This window comes from Silene latifolia, chromosome 5 (assembly GCF_048544455.1).
Source record: "Silene latifolia isolate original U9 population chromosome 5, ASM4854445v1, whole genome shotgun sequence".
Classification (NCBI taxonomy): Eukaryota; Viridiplantae; Streptophyta; class Magnoliopsida; order Caryophyllales; family Caryophyllaceae; genus Silene; species Silene latifolia.
The window spans coordinates 60,570,647-60,591,348 of record NC_133530.1 but is presented as its reverse complement, the minus strand read 5'-3'; the positions used below and the strand labels follow the sequence as shown (position 1 = coordinate 60,591,348).

The window sequence follows — 20,702 nt, the reverse complement described above, 5'->3', positions numbered from 1 at the left end:
AGGATTAACCTACCTTTTATCATACTCTAAAAGCTACTCGCACCAAGCAAGGATCTGTCTCATAAGACTGTCTTATCCTACATAAATTACATAATAACTATCAGAATACATCATATACCCTTATATAGCAGAAAACCCCTTATTATTATCCTTTAATTACCTATAATACTAATTAATAACACTAACTCATACTACCCATGAAAGCCCCCAAATTCTAAGGTTTAGGTCAACATAAAAATGAAAGGAATAGGATAAGTAACTACTTACAAGTGTGAGTAAATGAGCAAGAACAATAATTGGTGAGCAAATCTTCAAAGGTATGGTGTAGATCTTAAGGATAAGATGTGGGAGTATTTAGTGGGATTTGAGAGATATGGAGGTAAGGCTTAGTGAGGAAATGAGAGAAAGAAACCTAAAAAAGAGTTTAATGGATAAGACCCACTCATAAGGATTACACGCGTAATTAATGACAGCGACGGTTCACTCGGTCGAGTGACTTATACCGGAAGCTGAAATGAATTTCACATGGTCTACTCAGTCGAGTAATCTGTTTTACTCAGCCGAGTACAGGACTATAAATTACAGAGGAAATACAATCTTCTCCCCTTAAAATGAATTTTGTCCCCGAAGTTCGCCTCACTCTCTCCTTTCCAAACCACTCCCTCAAGTCACACCACCGATTCTAATGCGCTTTCTCAAGGTTCCTACCATCACCCTCACCTTTATTATGCTAATATCATTCTCATCTCTCTTATCAAGTTCTCATATATTCTTCTACCGTATACACTCTCTTTTACTCGTACGTATACACTATCTTATACTCTTATACTCATGTACTACTCACATATGTACCAGGCTTGTTTTCCTTCTTTAAATTCCAGATTGTTACAAACCGAGTACGAGAGTCGCTCAACCACCTCAACCTTAGTTTCATCAACTTGGATGCCTCGTCTTGACACCAAATAACCAAGTACCACCCCTTTTGTCACCATAAAGTGGCACTTCTCCCAATTCAAGACAACACTAGTCTCTTCACAACGCTGCAAAACTTTGGACATATTTCTAAGATAAACATCACCATAAACACTGAAATCATCCATAAAGACTTACATAATAGACTCAATGTAATCATAAAATATGGCTATCATACAATGTTGGAAAGTAGCTATGCATTACACAAACTGAAAGGCATCCTTCTATAAGCAAATACATCATTGGACAAGTGAAGGTAGTCTTTTCATGATGACAGGGATGAATGAGTATCTGAAAGAATCCTGAATAGCAATCTAAATAACAAAAATAGCTATGACATACCAATCATTCTAACATCTGATCAATATAGGGGAGAGGGAAGTGGTCTTTCTTAGTAGCTACATTTAATTTCCTGTAGTTAATATACATCCTCCACCCCATCACTAGTATAGTAAAAATTAATTCATTTTTTTCATTAATGACAACTGTAGTCCCTCTCTTCTTAAGAACTACGTGGACTAGACTGGCTCACTTAGAATCATAAATAGCATAAATAATACCAGCATCCAGTAATTTTTATACCTACTTCCTAAGAACATCCTGCATATGAGGGTTTAAATGGCGCTGACCCTGTGCACTGCGCTTATGGCCTTGTTCTAAATGAATAGGTGAATACAAAAGTCAGGAATAATACCATGTAAATCATTAATACTATATCTAATAGCCTTTTTATGTATTTTCAAAATATCCAACAAAGCAGATAGTTGGTTTTCAAATAGGCTAGCATTGACAATTTCAAGGTTCATCTCTTTACCATCTAAAAACACATACTTAACATGAGAGGAAAAAGATTTTAGTTCAGGTTTATTTACCTCGGTAACAAGGGGTTACCTAAGTTGTACACCTTTTGCTTTTTGCACTCCTCTTTACTCCATAGGCTTGTCTCGACATCAGCAGCATCAGACAAAAGGGTGATCTCCAGAGGATCCCTGCTCAAACACAAAGCAAGATATTCATCAATAGTAATATCCACTATATCAATCATCTTAACATCTCTATTATAGCATGGGGATTGCATTGTCTAATTTGAGAGTTATAATGTCATACCCAATAGTTAGTGTGAGTCTCTCATTCTTAACATCTATAACCGCCCCCGTTGTATGAAGGAATAGTCTTCCCGAAGATGATAGAAATTTGGGTGTCCTCAGCTATATCTAGCACTACAAAGTCAACAGGTATGAAAAACTTCCCTACTTTAATGGGGACATCTTCCAAGATTTCTAGTTGGTGTTTGATAGAATGGTTAGCCATCTGTAAAGTCATATTTGTAACATTCAGTTTACCCATATTTAACTTTTTACAAATATAATAAGGCATGACGCTAACACTAGCCCCTAAGTCACAAAGAGCTTTACAAATCAACAAACTACCAATATTACAAGGAATAGAAAAACTCCCTGGATCCTTTTGCTTAGGTGGTGAACGAGATTGTAACGGAATGCTAGCACTGCATTCCTCAGTAAATGCAACCATCTCCACTTTATTAAAGGACATCTTCCTTGTCAATATATCCTTCATAAACTTTGCATAAGCCGACACTTCAGTGATCAATTCAATAAATGGCACACTCACTTGCAAATTTTTTACTACTTCCATGAACCTCCTGAACTGCTGATCTAGCTTGATTTCATGTTGTCGGTGCAAAAAATGAATAGCAAATTTAGTGGACTCGACTTCTTTCTTCTTTTTCACAATATTAGAATCACAACCATCAGCAAAAGGGCTCACTTGACCAAGTATTGGATCCACTCAATCATGGGACCTCGAAATAGGAACAGTAACCTCATCAGAAAGAGGCGGTCAAGTTTGGGGGAACTCAATCAAGTGTCTGTAGACTCAGCACTTTTCTCGCTTTTATTCATAACGTGACGAATCATCGTCGTCCTCATCATCTAGTTGCAAATTTCCCAATCCCTTAGGATGCATGTAAGGGACATCATCATCAATGGGCATCGCTGGTCCTTGATAAGAAGTACCGCTCCTCAGATGAATTGCATTAGCTTGCTCATAAACTTGCTTACCTTAAGGAGGAAGATTACCGAGTAGCCTATTGGAATTTTGGCTAGCTAGTTGGGCAACTTGGTTGTCCAATATCTTGTTGCGAGCCAATAACTAGAAAATTTGAGCTTCTTGCTTTTGTTGAGCCATTAAAATTTGTTGCAACATAGCCTTTATCTCTGTCATATCATTTTTTAGAGCTTGTTGAGGAGGTTGCATCTGTTGAAATAGTTGTTGTTGTTGATTTTGAATAGTGTTCTGGCCTCTTTGATTATGCCTAATAAAGTTGCCATGTGGTTGATTACCACGATTTTGGGGCATCACATATGAATTTTTCCACGGTTGTTGTTGTTGATGTGGATTTAGTACATTCTGACTAGTCCACTGAAGGTTGGGATGCTCCATGCGCTGTTCATTGTAGAAATCGGAAAAAGGTTACTTTGTCCGAAAGACTGAAAAGCATCAACTTTCCCTATCGTTCTCAAACACTCAGATACACAATGACCATCAACACCACATCGGGCACAAGATTCCTCTTACTGGACCATGGCATGAACCGTTTGTCGATTACCCATAGACAGAGTAGTTTTTATCTATACAATTGAGGCAGTCAATGCCTCTAACATAACTGCCAAGACACTATTATCAAAACCACTCCTCCTTGTATTACCTCTTGGGTAACCATACTCAGCAGTGTGAGTAACCATCTCATTTATCAACTTCCATCACCATTGGTACTATTCTATAAACAACCATTAGCAGCCGTATCCATAATAGCTCTATGATCGTCATATAACCCGTTGTAAAACTGATTGCAAAGTAACCATTGGTGGAATCCATGGTGAGGTCTAGTACGGACTAATCTCTTGAAGCGGATCCATGCTTCATTCAAATCTTCATTAGGTCCCTGTTTAAAGCTTGTAATATGACCTCTCATAGCATTGGTCCTCTATGGTGGGTAAACATTCTTGTAGAATGCAAGAGCTAGCGTGTTCCAGTCTATAATACCTTGAGTTTTCATATCTAGATCGTGAAACCACTCTCTTGCATTGTTCCATAAGGAGAAGGGAAATAACACCTCCTTCACCATATCCTGAGTTACCCCAGCAGTCAATGAAATGGAGCAGCAGTAATCAATGGTAGTCTCTATATGTTTACTAGGATCCTCAGTAGACCCTCCACCGAACTGATTTCGCTCCACCAAATTGATATAAGATGGGCGAATCTCGAAAGTATCAATGTCTGAGGTGGGTAGCTTGAATCCTTTAGGAATAGAAGTAATAGTATACTCGAAATGACTGACAAGTGTAGGCATCATAGATATTATAGGAACTGTAATATCAGTGTCAGAAACTAATGTAGATTTTCTGATGCATTATAATGCCCGGTGTCACTATCAAGTATACTCAAGTCTTCTACTTAACCAACTTCTCTCTGAAAATTCCGTCTGGAGAGAAAAATCTTCTCTGATTTGGGATCAAAAGGTACAATATCAGACCTGGTAGACCTAGACATACATGAAACTAACAAGTAAAGTATGAGAACAATCTCAAGCAACTGAAGTTTTCTGAGCAAAAGACAAATTAAGCAAAAACAAACAGAAATAGTTGCCTCCCCAGCAACGGCGCCAACTTTAACAAAAGTAAATTCCTATCCTCTAAATCGATGTAAACCTAACTCGGTACTAACTAGTGATCAGTGGTAAGTAGGGTATCGAATCCATAGGGAGGCGGTAATTAACTATTTTCTAAGGTAATAATCCGTCACTTACAATTTCTGGGGTTTGATTTGTTGATTTCTATAACCAATAGCAGTTGTAAACAAACGAAGAATTCAGATATATTAAAAGAGTCTAGGGATCAAGTTCACAAGATCAGTTTTCTGGGGGCGTGATTTAAATAATTACAAGAGCAATTAAATTGTTTAAGGTCGTATGATCGGTCGACTCTAATATGCCCTTTATATCTAAACTTAACATGTGGTCGCTATCATTAAGCTAGTCTATTCAATTATCGCAGCCTATATTAGTCTTAGCCCGGTCGGTGATAATCCTAATTTGCACGACTAATAAACTAATTCTGACCAGTAATTAATCAATTAGATTTAAGATAACAATTGAACAACAACCAATAGCAATCTAACGATTAATTCATTAATTAGCCCCCTTCTAACAACCTAGATCCCCTTTCACCCTAAATGAGGAATTTAGCTGCTCATAATAACTAATCTAATAACAATAAGATTGATAAAAGACATAATTAAAAACATGTAAAAGATGAACAAGAAAGCAATAATAAAATTGAGTACTTGAATTAATTATAACTAAAAAAAGATTAACAATTACTGTAATAAAGAGCGTAGATCCAGAAGCAATGCGTGAATAATAAACTAGGTCTAAAGTTTTCTAATAGTTCTAGATGTAAATAAAGCGTAACCTAATTATGATTTATGAGGCACGAACTTCCTATTTATAATACAACTAAACTGACTAAAGGAAGTTTCACGGAAAGTATAATAACAGCTAGACACACAATCGAGTATAGCAGCACTCGATCGAGTACTCATCATCACGACTTGACCAAGTATACACATACTCGATCGAGTGACCACCGCTACTTTAGCTTCTCTTTGTCTTCTCTTCTCGTCTCCTTCTCGATTCTCGTGCTAATCTTCTTGTACTCCGTCTTTCCGACTCCGTGGTGCTCATTTACCATCCAATTTCTCCACAAATGAACCCATCCTTCATTAAAACACCAAATGACGGAAGTATCGACATTTCTAGCATAAACGACATAAAATCAACACATTATAGCACAAAACCGTCTCAAAATCAAATAAGGGGAGGCATAAATGTATATAGAATTATGATTCATCAGCGATAAATCGTTCTTACCAATATTTTGGGCAATGGTCAAGGGTACCAAACTCACAATTTCCCCTATGTTACATAAGGCTTTTATAATCGGAACATTGCCAACCACACAAGGAATTGAGAAAGTACCCGGGTCACCAAATTTTGTGGGCATTTTGTTGAGGAAGACCCCGCTACGCTCTTCTATCAATGCCACCAACTCTTGTTTGTCGAGTGTTCTCTTCTTAGTTGAAACATCTTTTAGAAACTTTGCATAGGTTGGCATGTTTAAAATTATCTCGATAAATGGTAGAATAACTTTAAGTTTTTCTAACATTTCAAAAAAAATTGGCGTACTTGAAGTTCTCTTTGGATATTATCACCCTAGAAGGGTAAGGAATATAAGTGACAAGTTGAGAATTAGCGGTGATACCTTAGATGCGGCAGTACCACTTGTTACCTTTAAAGAATATGGTTGCACAAGTACCTCTTCATTAGCCTACTCTATCGGTTCCTTATAAGGTATCTTCTCAACATACCCATCATCATTCTCTATCAATATACCCCTTCTCGTTACTTGCTCCCCCACTTGACATTTTCTCTTTCTTAGGGTCACTTATCCTAGCTGAAGGAGTCATGGGAGGGCTTTCTCGCCCAACATTCATCTTAAATGTCTTGAACTTTTATTCTAGGTCCACTTTAAGGTCCTTGTAAGGATCCTCCAATTCCAAGCCGCTCCTCAAAAACATCGCGTATGCTTGGTAATTTTTTGAAGAATCCATTCAAGGTCCTTGTAAGTATCCTCCAATTCCAAGCCACTCCTCAAAAGCACCGCGTGTGCTTGGTGATTTTTTGAAGAATCCCTTGGGTTTTGCCCTTTGCCCAAGCAAACCATCGAGCAGTTTAAGTGGGTTATGAAGAGCTTGGGAAGCCACTTGGGACTCAAAGTTTCTTTGGGAGGCATGCATTTGTTTCCAAGCCTCTTGACTTTGTTTGAAAGCCTCTTGATTGTTGTTGGTGTTAGTTGCCAAGTCAAAAATTAACTTCACAGGATTGTTGTATTGTGCGTCTCCTATATACCCACTTATTTGAGGTTGTTTGTTTTGGCATGGTTGATTGGCTATTCCTTGAGGAAAGCCATAATTATATTGATCGTTGGACCCTTGATTGTTTCCTTTGAACCCTTGATTATTTCCTTGATTTTGATTGGAAAAATTTTGGTTTTGGTTGTTCTTTTTATCATATTGGTTATTTTTATTGTACCCTTGATTGTTGATATTGAACCCTTGGTTGTTTAACCCTTGGTTATTGCCTCGACTATTCTTGAACCCTTGATTGAACCCTCGACCTCGTGTGTGGTTGAATCTCAGAGGGTTCATATGTTGGGCGAGGTTGCAATTGTGTTGGATTTTTGCACATTAGTACTTTTATAACTCAAGAATGGGTGTTTCCTCAAACCCGTATGGTAGTAGTTCAAAGTAGGGTTGTTTGCCTCGGTTTTGTTGAAGGCGGGTCTTTGTTGTCAGTTGGAAGAATTGTTGAAAGCTTGGAAAGCATTCACATCTTATACTTCTTCTTCATTCATCATGTTGTAGATGTTGTTGGCACAAATATCAAAAGTGTGTCCCACTCCACAATCACAAGTAAACCAACTTCCTCCATGGGTGGTCCACGAGAAGTGGTTGCTTGGTTTACTGTCTTCCTAGTCATTTCTTCAAACTTCTTAGTAAGCAAATCTATCTTGGAATTTGTTTCCGTGTTAGAAGTTGAAATTGAATTCATTGAGTAGCGGGTACTTTTCCTCAAAACATTTCCATTAGAACCATAATTTGCCTCCGAATCAACCATCTTCTTAATTAAAGTGGACCCGTCGGCATCCCCAAGGTGGTCAAAGCAACCTCTCGTCGAGGCATTGACCATTTTCTTATCCAAGGAAGGAGGGTTTGGAAAAAAAACATTTGCGTAATATACCAAGCCGGAATTCCATGATGAGGGCATTTGCTAGCTAGTCTTGGAATCTATCCCATGCCTCTCTAAGTATTTCTCCTTCTTCTTGTTGGAAGGTGGTGATGTCACTACAGAGCATTGCCAGTTTTGAGTATGGATAGTACTTGACAAGAAAAAAACTTGGCTAGGTCATCCCATGTGGTAAAGGTGTTTGGAGGATGTACATTTAACCACCTATCGGCCTTGTTTTTCAAAGTTAATGGAAATAACATACACCTTAAGGTGTTCTCAAACACTCCATTCTTCTTCATCATAGCCACCTTGCTCTTAAATTTACGAAGATGAGCATGTGCATCTTCGTAAATGTTCCCATTAAATCGATCCAACTTGATCATCCTAATGAAGGAAAACTAGATCTATATACTCAACATATTCATATATGTTTTATGTTAATTTAATCATAAAATTAATTGGTGATCTTATGCATGCAAACAATAAACAATATAAAGAAGAAATCTTTATCTTACATTGGATTTTCGGTTTATTAGGGCATAAGAGAGATCTCCTTCTCTCTTGTTCTTGTGCTTTCCTCAATGGATGAACAAAGATCCAAGTATAGGATCTCTCCCAAAGCTTAATACCCAAGGCACACTCTTAATAAAATTAATATTATGAATACTAGTACAATATTAATTTAGTGATAAAATTGACCCAAAAATCTTTAGTTTTGGACTCTTAAAACCGGTTAAGAGGAGAGGAAGAAGAAGAAAATATTTTATCTCTCTAAAATAGTTTTGATGAATGAATTGAATGAATGAACAACCAAACATTTTTTGTGTATATTAGGTAAAAATAAGAGGAAAAAACCAAAGTGGTTTTTCCTCTCAAAAAACCGGGTGGAAGAGGGGATTAGAGGGAGCCAATGCATGCTTGAGTTTGTCTTCACAATGACAACTACTTTGCATGGCTAGATTAGTAGGTAAATCATTATGTTTAACACTAACATAATAAACCTAATATTTTTCCTAATCCTCCCATTTTCGGTTTACATATGTAAAATGGAATCCATTTTATTTTTGTCAATTTGTCAATATGTCACATGTCACATGTCACATAAAATTGTTATGTATTTTTAACATATTAAAAATCAACGTATTAATAAAAATACGTCATATACAAAAATCGACTTAGTAATTCGCAATTACTTGTACCAAAATATTTTACCAATTATAAATCACAATAACTTGTATTTATAATAATTCATTCAATTTAATTGTTTCCTTAAACAATAATTTCATCTGAGTAATGAAACAATTCGATTACTCAGACCGTATCTCATTTAATCAAATTTCAATGAGACACGTAAATATTACTTCCCAAATCGTCCGTCAATTTTAAATAATTTAATTGACTCGTAACGTTATACGATCAATTAATTGATCAATTAAGAGTGTTGCCCTTTAGGTATGACCTAGGGGATCAACTGATCACCACCGTCGCACGACAGTAATGTCAAACTCTAGTCAGCCAATCATTACCGATATGTGTGGACCAGTTGACAGTAAAATATTACTTCCCAATTGTATTCTTTATAATGAAACTTAAAAATGTGATCATCATGGTCAACAGTTGTGATCGCATTATTGTCGGAGGACACATATTCCAACAATCTCCCACTTGTCCTCGACAAGTGTGCGTCACCAATTCTCTTGTCCTATTACTATCTCCCACTCAATGCAAGGTGTCTTTCAGGTCGTACTTGCAAGTGATCATATCGAGAGTGGTTTCCTCGATCGGAGAATAATCGATTGACCGGATTTATCCACCATGGATACATTCCGAGCGTGGCCACGCATTTCCGTTCATTACTCCTCGAGTGGCCCTGAGATATTGTTATAACCCTGACTAGGGGTGGACAATTCCTATCGCACTCATTCCCTTCAATTAGCCACAGCCATCATAACCCAAAATATGCCCATTTGACCCCATTTACGAAGGTCGTAGTAACACAAATCAAAGTTAATCAAATCGTGCCATCTTAGGTGAATAGTCTTTAGTCAAAAGAATCGACTCATTTGAATACTATAGCAGCTCTCGCCACGACCAGGCTATATAAATTTGCAGAACTCTATAAGCGGTCATTAGGCCCGACAAAATGTTAGTTCCTAACGATCGCCTACGTGATCGACTAGTCATCTCACATGACTCTATGGCACTTGAACTTGCCATCAATCGCATCACACTCTAGTCACTTCGAGATGTCACCTCATACAAGTGACTATGGGCAAATACAATGCTAATCCATGTTCACTTTAACGGGGTTCAATTGTCTCCACAACCCGTTTGGATGTAACAAAGTATATGGTGAGTTAATAATAACTCAAACGACAAATGTCGACATCACACTCGGGTAGTCAATACAAGATTACAACCTTGTGATGCATATCGTAAGTGTGTAAACACTTGTTGATTTCAATAGAAGTTTAACATGTTACGTGTCCATGTGTTCAAACTTCTTAATCGTATTATCCTTTACATTCATGTTATCACTCATAGCATGAACCTTACCAAGTACACATCAAGGTTCCCGACCATGGTTTCGGTTCTTTATCTTGAAAGAACTTCCTTATTGATTATCGCATAACGAACGAATTTGTGGTGAATGATATAACTTGTACTGATCAAGTGCTCCGTCCACACACAATGCACTAGGTATATGTTTTGTAGAGTCTTGCAACAATTTGTCAAGATGATTAGTCTAGCACTTCTCACAAGTCCTAGCATATTAGGAAAGATTAGTTTTGAGCAACTTCTTATTCAACTAAGTATCTTTCCAAACTTCCTATTTCTCCCTTTAGCATGTAAAGTTTAGGATTTTCATAAATCTTTACGTGTGTTCGGATTTTCTATAATATGTGCAACCTCTTGACACATAACAAAGTATTATGTCAAACACCGAAATCGCTCATCGAATTCTTCTCGAGAATTCATGACGTTTCTACTATGGCTTACCAATGATTCATCATGCTCTTATGCATATGATTCATAATTGGACATGTGGATGATTATTCTAATGGCGGAAACATTAGTAACTTTTAATCATGTTATTAACTATATTTAGGTTCAAGGAACGACCATGACTGCTAATGGCAATTCCATCTTCATTTAAATGAATAACCTACGTATCTTGTTGATTCGATGTGTATCTTACAATACTTATCCAACATCTCATGATGTAGTTGGATTCATCATGGTCCATTTTCATCCAGAATTGAAAACTCAAATCTTCCTCTGTAAAGGAAGGTATTAGCTCGTCATTCCTCAATGAGTGATGAGTTATAAACTTTTACAAGATGATTGCTCCCACTAAATTCCATGTCCTCACATGAAAATTTCTAACTCCCACTCAATTCCACATATTTCGAAATTTACTTCTTAATTGAAACATTTCAAGAATTGAAATATAAATTGTATTGCCAACTTATTAAGATAAAACCATATATGTTCCCATCATATCCATTCAAAATACCTATTTTGAAGTGGTCTCATCTTAACCTTATTAAAAAAGATTTTAATCTCTAACTCACACATGTCATAATGATGTGAAGCAATGTCATTATTCAAATATAAATACTATCTAGAACACGTCCTTTGAAATACCCTTTCGGAAGGAGGTTTAACCATTCCATTTTCATAATGAGGTTAAGTAATGACATCTGCGTGGTTAAAATTTGGCTATTGAAGATATCGGTATATCAATCCTTGCAACCTCTAGTCATAAATCTTGTTTATTTTCTAGGATGTTACTTTGATTCATTTAGGCTCTTAAGTAAATATTAATATTGAAACTATTGGTCAAAATTTATCATAAACTAGTCAAAACTCTTGTTAAGACTTTACATTAGTCATTTTTCTTCCAAAACTTTCTTTTGGTCTCCTCGTGTAGTTATCTTGAGAAAATATTCCTTTGATTACTTCAGTTGGTCTCTTTAGTCATATAGAACTATTTGAGACCATAGATCTCATCTATTGGGTATACTATATAAATAGATATACCTTAATTCAAATCATTCTCCCTTGCATAGATCTCATTTACACAAGTAACACAAATTTATCTTGCCTCGTGTGTTGTGTTCTCATTTTTCTCCCACTCTATCTTTAGAATAAATACACTATAGATTCAAAGATAGCATATGAGACATAAATAATGAATTTGAAGTATAAGGAGAACTATCTTATAGGTGGACTAATAGTTTTAGATTTCGTAAGTGTACTTGGTGATTGACTTCCCTTTAAAAAAGTTCATAGACTCAAAATCACTTTGTAAATGATCATACACAAGCCTTAAGCATGTGGACATATAATGAATCCCGTCATTATATTTGTCTATTAGATCATTTTAAGTGAATAATCATATGTTTCTAAGAGCAAGCATTTAAATATGAATTTTAGAACAAAGGATAAAATGATAAAATGGGTGACTTGGGTTGCAAACCAAGCCACCATTATCCAAAATACAACCAATTATCCAAAATACCTTTCCATGTCGAACACGGAAACTTAAAGGTTCTAAAATCCAAAACATGATTAAAATAAGACAATAAAAAGCAAAGCTCCATGAAAGCTATTCCTAGCTTCTTGATGGTTTCTCAAGCTTGCTTTTCTTTTCCCTTGTCTTTGCTTGGTGGAGGCCCTATTTACAATAAAAAAGGAGATACATTATCACAACTTTGTATCAAAATACCATAGTTGAAATAGAAACATAAAAGAAAGGATAGTCATTTACCTACTGGAGTAATCTTTCCAGCCTTAATATCACCAAGGTATTTGGAACAATTTCTTTTCCAATGTCCAACACCATTACAATAATGGCATTTATCAAGAGAACCCTTCTTGATTTTTGAAGTGCTAGCTTCATTAGTCTTAGCTTTGGTGAAAGTGGGAGCTTGTTTCTTATCCTTCCTCCCATTCTTCTTGAACTTCCCCTTGCTCTTAGTGCTTATGTTAAGCACATCCTTTGGTGGGTTCACATTTAACCCCATGTCCCTCTCGGCTTGCACAAGTAACTTGTGCAATTATTCAAGAGACACGTTCTTGTCTTGCATGTTAAAATTCACCCGGAATTGAACATACGCTTTGACTTTGGATAAGGAGTGTAGAATCCTATCTACAATGAGTTCTTTGGGGATTTCAACCTTTTGAATCTTCAAGGTCTCAACTAGCTCCATAATTTTGAGCACATGAGGGCTAACCTTTTGGCCCTCTTTGAAGTCGAGATCAAAGAATGCCGCGGCCGCCTCATATTGGACGATCCGCGGAGTTTGTGAAAACATTGTCACAAGCTTGGAGTAAATCTCATTAGCGGTGCCCATTTTAAAGGCTCTCCTTTGGAGATCCGCCTCCATCGCAAATATCAACACGTTCTTCATTGCGGCGGACTCCTTATGGTAAGCCTCATATGCTTCCCTAGTAGCGGCGGTCGACCTAGTATTAGGTTCGGGTGGAGAGGCCTCGGTTAGGTAACGAAGCTTGTCGTCATCTTGGGCGGCTAATTTGAGTTGGGCATCCCAATCGGAGAAATTTGACCCATTCTTTTCAAGTTTACATCGATCCATGAAGGATCGGAGCCATGATGAATTAGCGAGAGGCGTGGCGTTTGGGTTTGGTGTAGCCATTTGTTATGAGAAAAGAAGTGGTCTACAAAACAAAATAGAAGGAGTAAAACAAATGTCATTTTAATAATAATACTCGTGAAAACTAATTTAAACAAGTTTTATTGCATTTTTCTAGTGACCTCTACCCAACTAGATAAATGATTCCAAGACCCAAATTCATATCAACTTAGGCACGGGATAGCCGATGAAACCCTTATCAATATAACTCGGTGGATTAACGCTTAATCGATTCTACTTTTAGAACTCTTGGTCGATAAATTTACTCTAATGTTTATCTATAGCCCGGAACACATGCGACTACGGTCACGAATACTTCCGTTGAGGTCAATCCAAATTTCGAATAAATGTGTCCATGATCCAAATTCACATTAATTTGGGCACGGGATGGCCGATGAAACCCTCATCAACACGAATTCGGTGGATAGACATTTATCACCCACTTCCCCTACGTAACAAGGTTTGTACCCCGGGATGGCCGAGTGCACTCCCTCGCGAAATAGGTTTTCATGGTTTCTACTATTTGGTAAGGCTATGTCTCAATTAATTATTTTAGCGAGAGGTCATGTCAATTTATTATCTATCACGTTTTAAGTGAACTAAAGCGGTGAAATACGATAATTCTAATTGACACGGTCGATAAACTCGATGAAAGATGATGCATGTTTTAGTTATGGCGATTTCGCGATGCATGCGACATATAAATAAAATGCAAAGCATAAAAAAAAAAATCCTAGTATGGCCTTCCTAAAATAGAAAATCTAATTAACTATTACATATTCGGAAACCAACTCCATTGGTCCCTTGAACTTCGGTTGTGGCACGTATCTCGAGGTAACACCGTCTTTATGTATCGCCATCTTGATGAAATCCATCTTTGGGAACTCCGAAATAAATAAAATTACATAACAAATTACATAATTTCCTATTATACATTTGTAACTAAAATAAAATAAATCTATTAAAATACAAAACGGTGATACGAGATCACAATAAATTACAACTGAATCGATATTCCCATACATTTCGGGTAATACCAATTAAAAACTAAGGCCATACTAAGTAAAATAACATAATTCATAAATTACATAAAATAAAATTATGACAATCATAAAGAAAATGCAGAATTATAATATGTATGAACATGCCCAATTTTATGCTAAATCGCCTTTAAGTAGCCAATATCGTATATTACTCGGTTTTTTACGGATTTGCGTGATTCAACATTTTATAATCACAAAAATTACATAAATTCATATTTATGCATAAGTTAATTACCCTAACCTCTTAGGACTCAAAATTTAGTCTTCACTAATTATTTGACCATAATTAACTCATATTTCTAAAATTGTTCATTAATGGACCTAAAATTACAAAAATAAGCTATAAACTTCAAATAAATCACAAAATTTCAAATAAATTAAAAATTTGAAATTTAAACTCATGAACATTCTGGAAAAATTCCATGACACTCATAATATTCAAAAAACATAGGTTAAAAATTTCGAAATTTATCCGGAAAAACAATGTTGCGGTTTATCGGTTTTAACAAAATAATCATAAAAACATGAGAAAAATTATATTCATCAACTTTTCAAATTTAGATCTGAAAAAGATAATAAAATGCAACATGTGACGTTTTTCCTTAGTCATAGAGTATGTTTTATAAATATTTCACTAATTAAGTCACTATTTATGCTATTTTTCTTCAAAAAATCATAAATCATGCATAAAGACTTCAATATAGCCTATTATTTTACACACATCTTATAAAATTGCATGTGACAACATACTAAATTTCTATGACCAGATTCGAAATTTATCTCATATTAACCTATTTTTCATCTAAATCCTATTTTAATAATGAAAAATCCATTTTTCGAGCATAAGAAGTCCAAAAATTATGAAAATTTACAGGTCATCTCAAAATAATATATGTGACAACATATCCAAAAATCACTGGAAAATTCGAAGCTTAGCTAATTTTAGTCCGAAAATGACATTTTATTCATAAAATCATATTTTTAATGCCATTATTATATAATATGAACAATAAAAATCCATAAATTAACCAAAATATGCTAAAAAATTTTAGGACCAGAAATTTGAACATGCATAATGATTTTCGTGATATATCATAATAACACAAATCAAACATGTTTTATATGTTAATCGTATAACTCGGAAAAACTTTTAACCGATTTGCATGCAAACAACCATGGCTCTTGATACCGATTGAAGGAAAAGTAGATCTATATACTCAACATATTCATATATGTTTTATGTTAATTTAATCATAAAATTAATTGGTGATCTTATGCATGCAAACAATAAACAATATAAAGAAGAAATCTTTATCTTACATTGGATTTTCGGTTTATTAGGGCACAAGAGAGATCTCCTTCTCTCTTGTTCTTGTGCTTTCCTCAATGGATGAACAAAGATCCAAGTATAGGATCTCTCCCAAAGCTTAATACCCAAGGCACACTCTTAATAAAATTAATATTATGAATACTAGTACAATATTAATTTAGTGATAAAATTGACCCAAAAATCTTTGGTTTTGGACTCTTAAAACCGGTTAAGAGGAGAGGAAGAAGAAGAAAATATTTTATCTCTCTAAAATATTTTTGATGAATGAATGAACAACCAAACATTTTTTGTGTATATTAGGTAAAAATAAGAGGAAAAAACCAAAGTGGTTTTTCCTCTCAAAAAACCGGGTGGAAGAGGGGATTAGAGGGAGCCAATGCATGCTTGAGTTTGTCTTCACAATGACAACTAGTTTGCATGGCTAGATTAGTAGGTAAATCATTATGTTTAACACTAACATAATAAACCTAATATTTTTCCTAATCCTCCCATTTTCGGTTTACATATGTAAAATGGAATCCATTTTATTTTTGTCAATTTGTCAATATGTCACATGTCACATAAAATTGTTATGTATTTTTAACATATTAAAAATCAACGTATTAATAAAAATACGTCATATACAAAAATCGACTTAGTAATTCGCAATTACTTGTACCAAAATATTTTACCAATTATAAATCACAATAACTTGTATTTATAATAATTCATTCAATCTAATTGTTTCCTTAAACAATAATTTCATCTGAGTAATGAAACAATTCTATTACTCAGACCGTATCTCAGTTAATCAAATTTCAATGAGACACGTAAATATTACTTCCAAAATCGTCCGTCAATTTTAAATAATTTAATTGACTCGTAACGTTATACGATCAATTAATTGATCAATTAAGAGTGTTGCCCTTTAGGTATGACCTAAGGGATCAACTGATCACCACCGTCGCACGACAGTAATGTCAAACTCTAGTCAGCCAATCATTACCGATATGTGTGGACTAGTTGACAGTAAAATATTACTTCCCAATTGTATTCTTTATAATGAGACTTAAACATGTGATCATCATGGTCAACAGTTGTGATCGCATTATTGTCGGAGGACACATATTCCAACACCTAAGTTGTGCAAGATGTATATCGAAATTATAGGGTGCCAAGGTTCCAAAGTTGATCGGTGAGAAGGAATCATCCGAGGTCGGGATGTTGTGGTCTCTTAGGGCGGCCATGTTTTGTCGTATTTGAGGTGGTGAATTTGGTGTTGTATTGGTCTAGGAAACTCGTGAAAGGGGTTAATGAAAGTTGGATCTATGATGTTGTTGGTTGGTTGTTGAATTTTGGTTTCAAGGTGAGTTTGAAGTGATGTACTTGCTTGGTTTACGGTAGCCAAAGGTGAATTTCTAACTCGTGCAAGAGTGCTTGTGCTTACAGCAAAGAATTTTCATTCCCTCTAGGCATACACTCAAACAAACCGTTAGTCTGCTAGTGCTTTTGGGGCATTAGAGAAAGACAATATCACACACACTCTACAAGAAACAATCAACTACTCAAACAAGCACCTAATAAGACTAGTACTAAGACTTTTACTCACTAAGCATAACCTAACACCATCCCCGGCAATGGCGCCATTTTGATACGTGTTTTAGAAGTCGTCACAACCGATCAATAGTACTTTATAAAACAACCTAATTTAAGTAGTATATCGGGGTCAAACTCAAGGTTGAGTGGATTATTACTCAATTTGTTCAAGTTGAAGTTTAGTCAAGTAAAGAGTTATTTTATGATAAATTAAACTAAGTTATAACTTGATGCGTGATTAAACTAAATGATAATGTTTTAACCAAATTAAGGGAGATTGGGATCTTTGAGTTCACTTATATAAGCAGAGGGAGATACAAGTGTTAGCAAGATACGGTTGGTTATTAAGTCAAGGTTGATCCCTTAATGTCTTTGGTTTACCTTAAGTTTACAAACAAGTTTTTATTTAATTATGCCAAACTCATCAAATACATGCCATCTAAGCCCTTCAATAGCTTTCACTCATGAATAAGATAAACATATTAATGAAAGGTGATTCGGTTCAAAACTTTGTCGTCTAAGCTTACCAAACAAAACAATATTTATAATCTTAACAAACTACTCTTAGTAGAGTGGTAAGTAAAGGTCGGATCCCAAGGGATGGGTATTGTATTGATTTATCGATTGTAGAAAGCTATGTCTTAGGGTGTCACAATTTGAGTTGAGTTTGAGGTTTGCAATATAAACTACTTAACAAAGGAAATGTAAACAAATGCAGGCAAAGTAAAGTAAGTAAAAAGGGTTTCTAAACAATTGATTAAGGCACTAGGGTGCCATGGGTTTATAATGGAATCATGGTGAGATCACATAAACAAGTTTTATAGATGCAAGCAAATTATTATTGTAATGGAATCGAGTTAGTTTATATCTTACAATTCCTAGGAAGTTTCGGGCCTCGGAGCCGAGTCGGTCAAGACTTTACAACTTCTACAAGTCGACTTAATTCTCCATATTCAAGTATATGCATGGTCTAACAAGCCTTGAGTTAGTTTATGTCTTACAAGTCTTGTTGAATGGATAAGAGATTCATGCTAGGTTGTCAATCAAGCATTTCATCAAGCATAACATATGTATAAGTTGAAACTACAACAAGAAAGCAATCATATGAACTTATTAAGTAAAGATCTACCCCATGATTACTCCCCTAATCCCCCATTAACCCTATTTAGGAGACTACTCACTCATGATCGTGGAAAACATGCTAATAAGGGTGTCAATCATATTAACAAGGCTAAACATGATGGATGAGTAAAACAATAAACAAAGATTAAGTAAAGAGTAGAGAAATTGTACCAACTTAGGATGATCAAATATAAAGCAAAGAATAATAGAATAAAACTTGAATGATTGATGAAGAGTTGTCAATTCTTCAATAATAACCCAATAATCTTCAAATTACCCAACAAGATCTAAGAATACTATTAAGGAAAGATTAAGATGTGATTAAGATTGAATTGTGTAAAACTTGATTAAAATTTGGTAATAAACTTGATAATAACTTGATGATTAATCTCCTAATACAATGGGGTATTTATACTAAGTACAAGTATTAGGGTAACTATAGGCTTAAATGACGATTAAGTCCCTAAAATGTAGATTAACGCCTTGTAAGCCCCTTAAGGAGACGCTCGACCTACCCCTATTGGACGCCCATGCTGTAAAGGAATACCCCTGTCCTGCATGTAGAACGCCCGAGCTAAGTCTTAGGACGCCCGTCTTGCTCTTCAGGACGCTCGGCCTGAGCTTGGGACGCCCGTCTTATAGACCAGTTTGGCTTCTTCTTCAATTAGCTGCCTCATGATCCGTGGAGATCATTGAGAAGCCTTGGGGGTTCTCCATCATTGTCGAAATACTTGTTTTATTGACTTAGGCCTTAAGTATTGGTGTCCTCTTTGTTGCTTGTCCGTTAGATGCGATCCATTTAGCTTCATTTTGCTCCATATATTCAAGGTTAGCATTACTCTCCTACAAGGACACAAAACCTCAATGAATATGCAAAGTAGGAAGCTAAAGATAAGAAACGACCCTAATGCATGCAAGAAAGCATAGGAACGAGGCTAGTTCGGGGACTAAATGTGTGCAAATATGAGTCACATCAAATATCCTCAAACCAAACCTTTGCTCGTCCCGAGTAAAGAGGTGACTAAAACTATGACCGTTATTAATACTACTAGCCGATGTGAGACAAATAGCGGGTCTCACACCGCCCTTTCAACTTACAACCAGACATCTATGAGGTAAGATGCCTTCTTGCAAGGCAAGTTGGAGCTTACCAAAATGGCGATGCATCCTAACATTTAAGCACATAAAAACAAGTAAAGGATGCATCTAAAAAAAAAAGCCACTTTTCTCATCTAAGTGGCGGAAATCACCTACAAGGGAAGCAATTCAAGGGCACACACTATACCACAGATATTAGTTCTCCTAGTTACTAAGTATAAGAGGATACAAATAAGTCACCTCCAAGTTGTGTTAAAGTAGGTTACCTTTGTCCACAATTGGTAAATGCTTTTGTCAAGGGCGATCGGATGGGGGTGGAAAGATGATCCTTATGACGTTAGTGGCATATGACATGACAAATATCGGATTCTCTACGAGTGTAAAGGCCAAGGATTGTCCCAAGCTCAACAAGGTGGCATAACAAAAATGATTTTTGGTAATGGAGTCCTCAAGTCAATCAAAACAAAACTAGTGGATTTGACTAACTTTCAAAACTTGACCTCAATTCAACTTCCGCATTTCACAATTTAAAACTTTGAGATGGGGTTTGTCCCTTATTTTCTAGTGTACTTTGATTTCGCCAATCGCTTATTAGGCAACCGGTTAACCTCTGGACAATAGCTCTTAGGGTGATAGTCACTTTGTCTTTGGGCGGCCGAATTCACGACCGTGTAGGGGCCCAATTCAATGGATCCCGCACCAAAGCACATTGAAGTGGTACTCCTCCATCAAATTTCCCGGCAATATCAACAATTCAAAACATATTGAGGTCTCTTTGGCAATTACAAACGATTCCACATTCACAAAACTTTTGAAATGAGCACTTCAAACTTATTAATGAAAAGTATTTTTGGGTTGCAAAACCACCAAGTCAATCGAGGTCCCCTAGATAAGTGGATCAAGTCCATATCACATCATAAGGTTGGATAGATGACACACATGCAAACCCTTGACTAGGCCTTAAACCATGGGAGAAAAGATACTAGTATGACACATCCTAGGGTGTCTTGAGAGTATTCTAGCAAACAAAGTCC

At 35.8% G+C, this 20,702-nt stretch overlaps 2 non-coding genes across 2 annotated transcripts; both read left to right on the top strand.

Moving 5' to 3' along the window:
* The first annotated feature begins 3,863 nt into the window (after positions 1-3,863).
* LOC141658335 (small nucleolar RNA R71) lies at positions 3,864-3,970 on the top strand. Its single transcript, XR_012549227.1, has one exon. It is a non-coding gene; the product is annotated as a small nucleolar RNA R71 (small nucleolar RNA).
* A 3,891-nt stretch (positions 3,971-7,861) lies between these two features.
* On the top strand, positions 7,862-7,967 carry LOC141658158 (small nucleolar RNA R71). The gene has a single exon (XR_012549060.1). It is a non-coding gene; the product is annotated as a small nucleolar RNA R71 (small nucleolar RNA).
* The last annotated feature ends 12,735 nt before the right edge of the window (positions 7,968-20,702 follow it).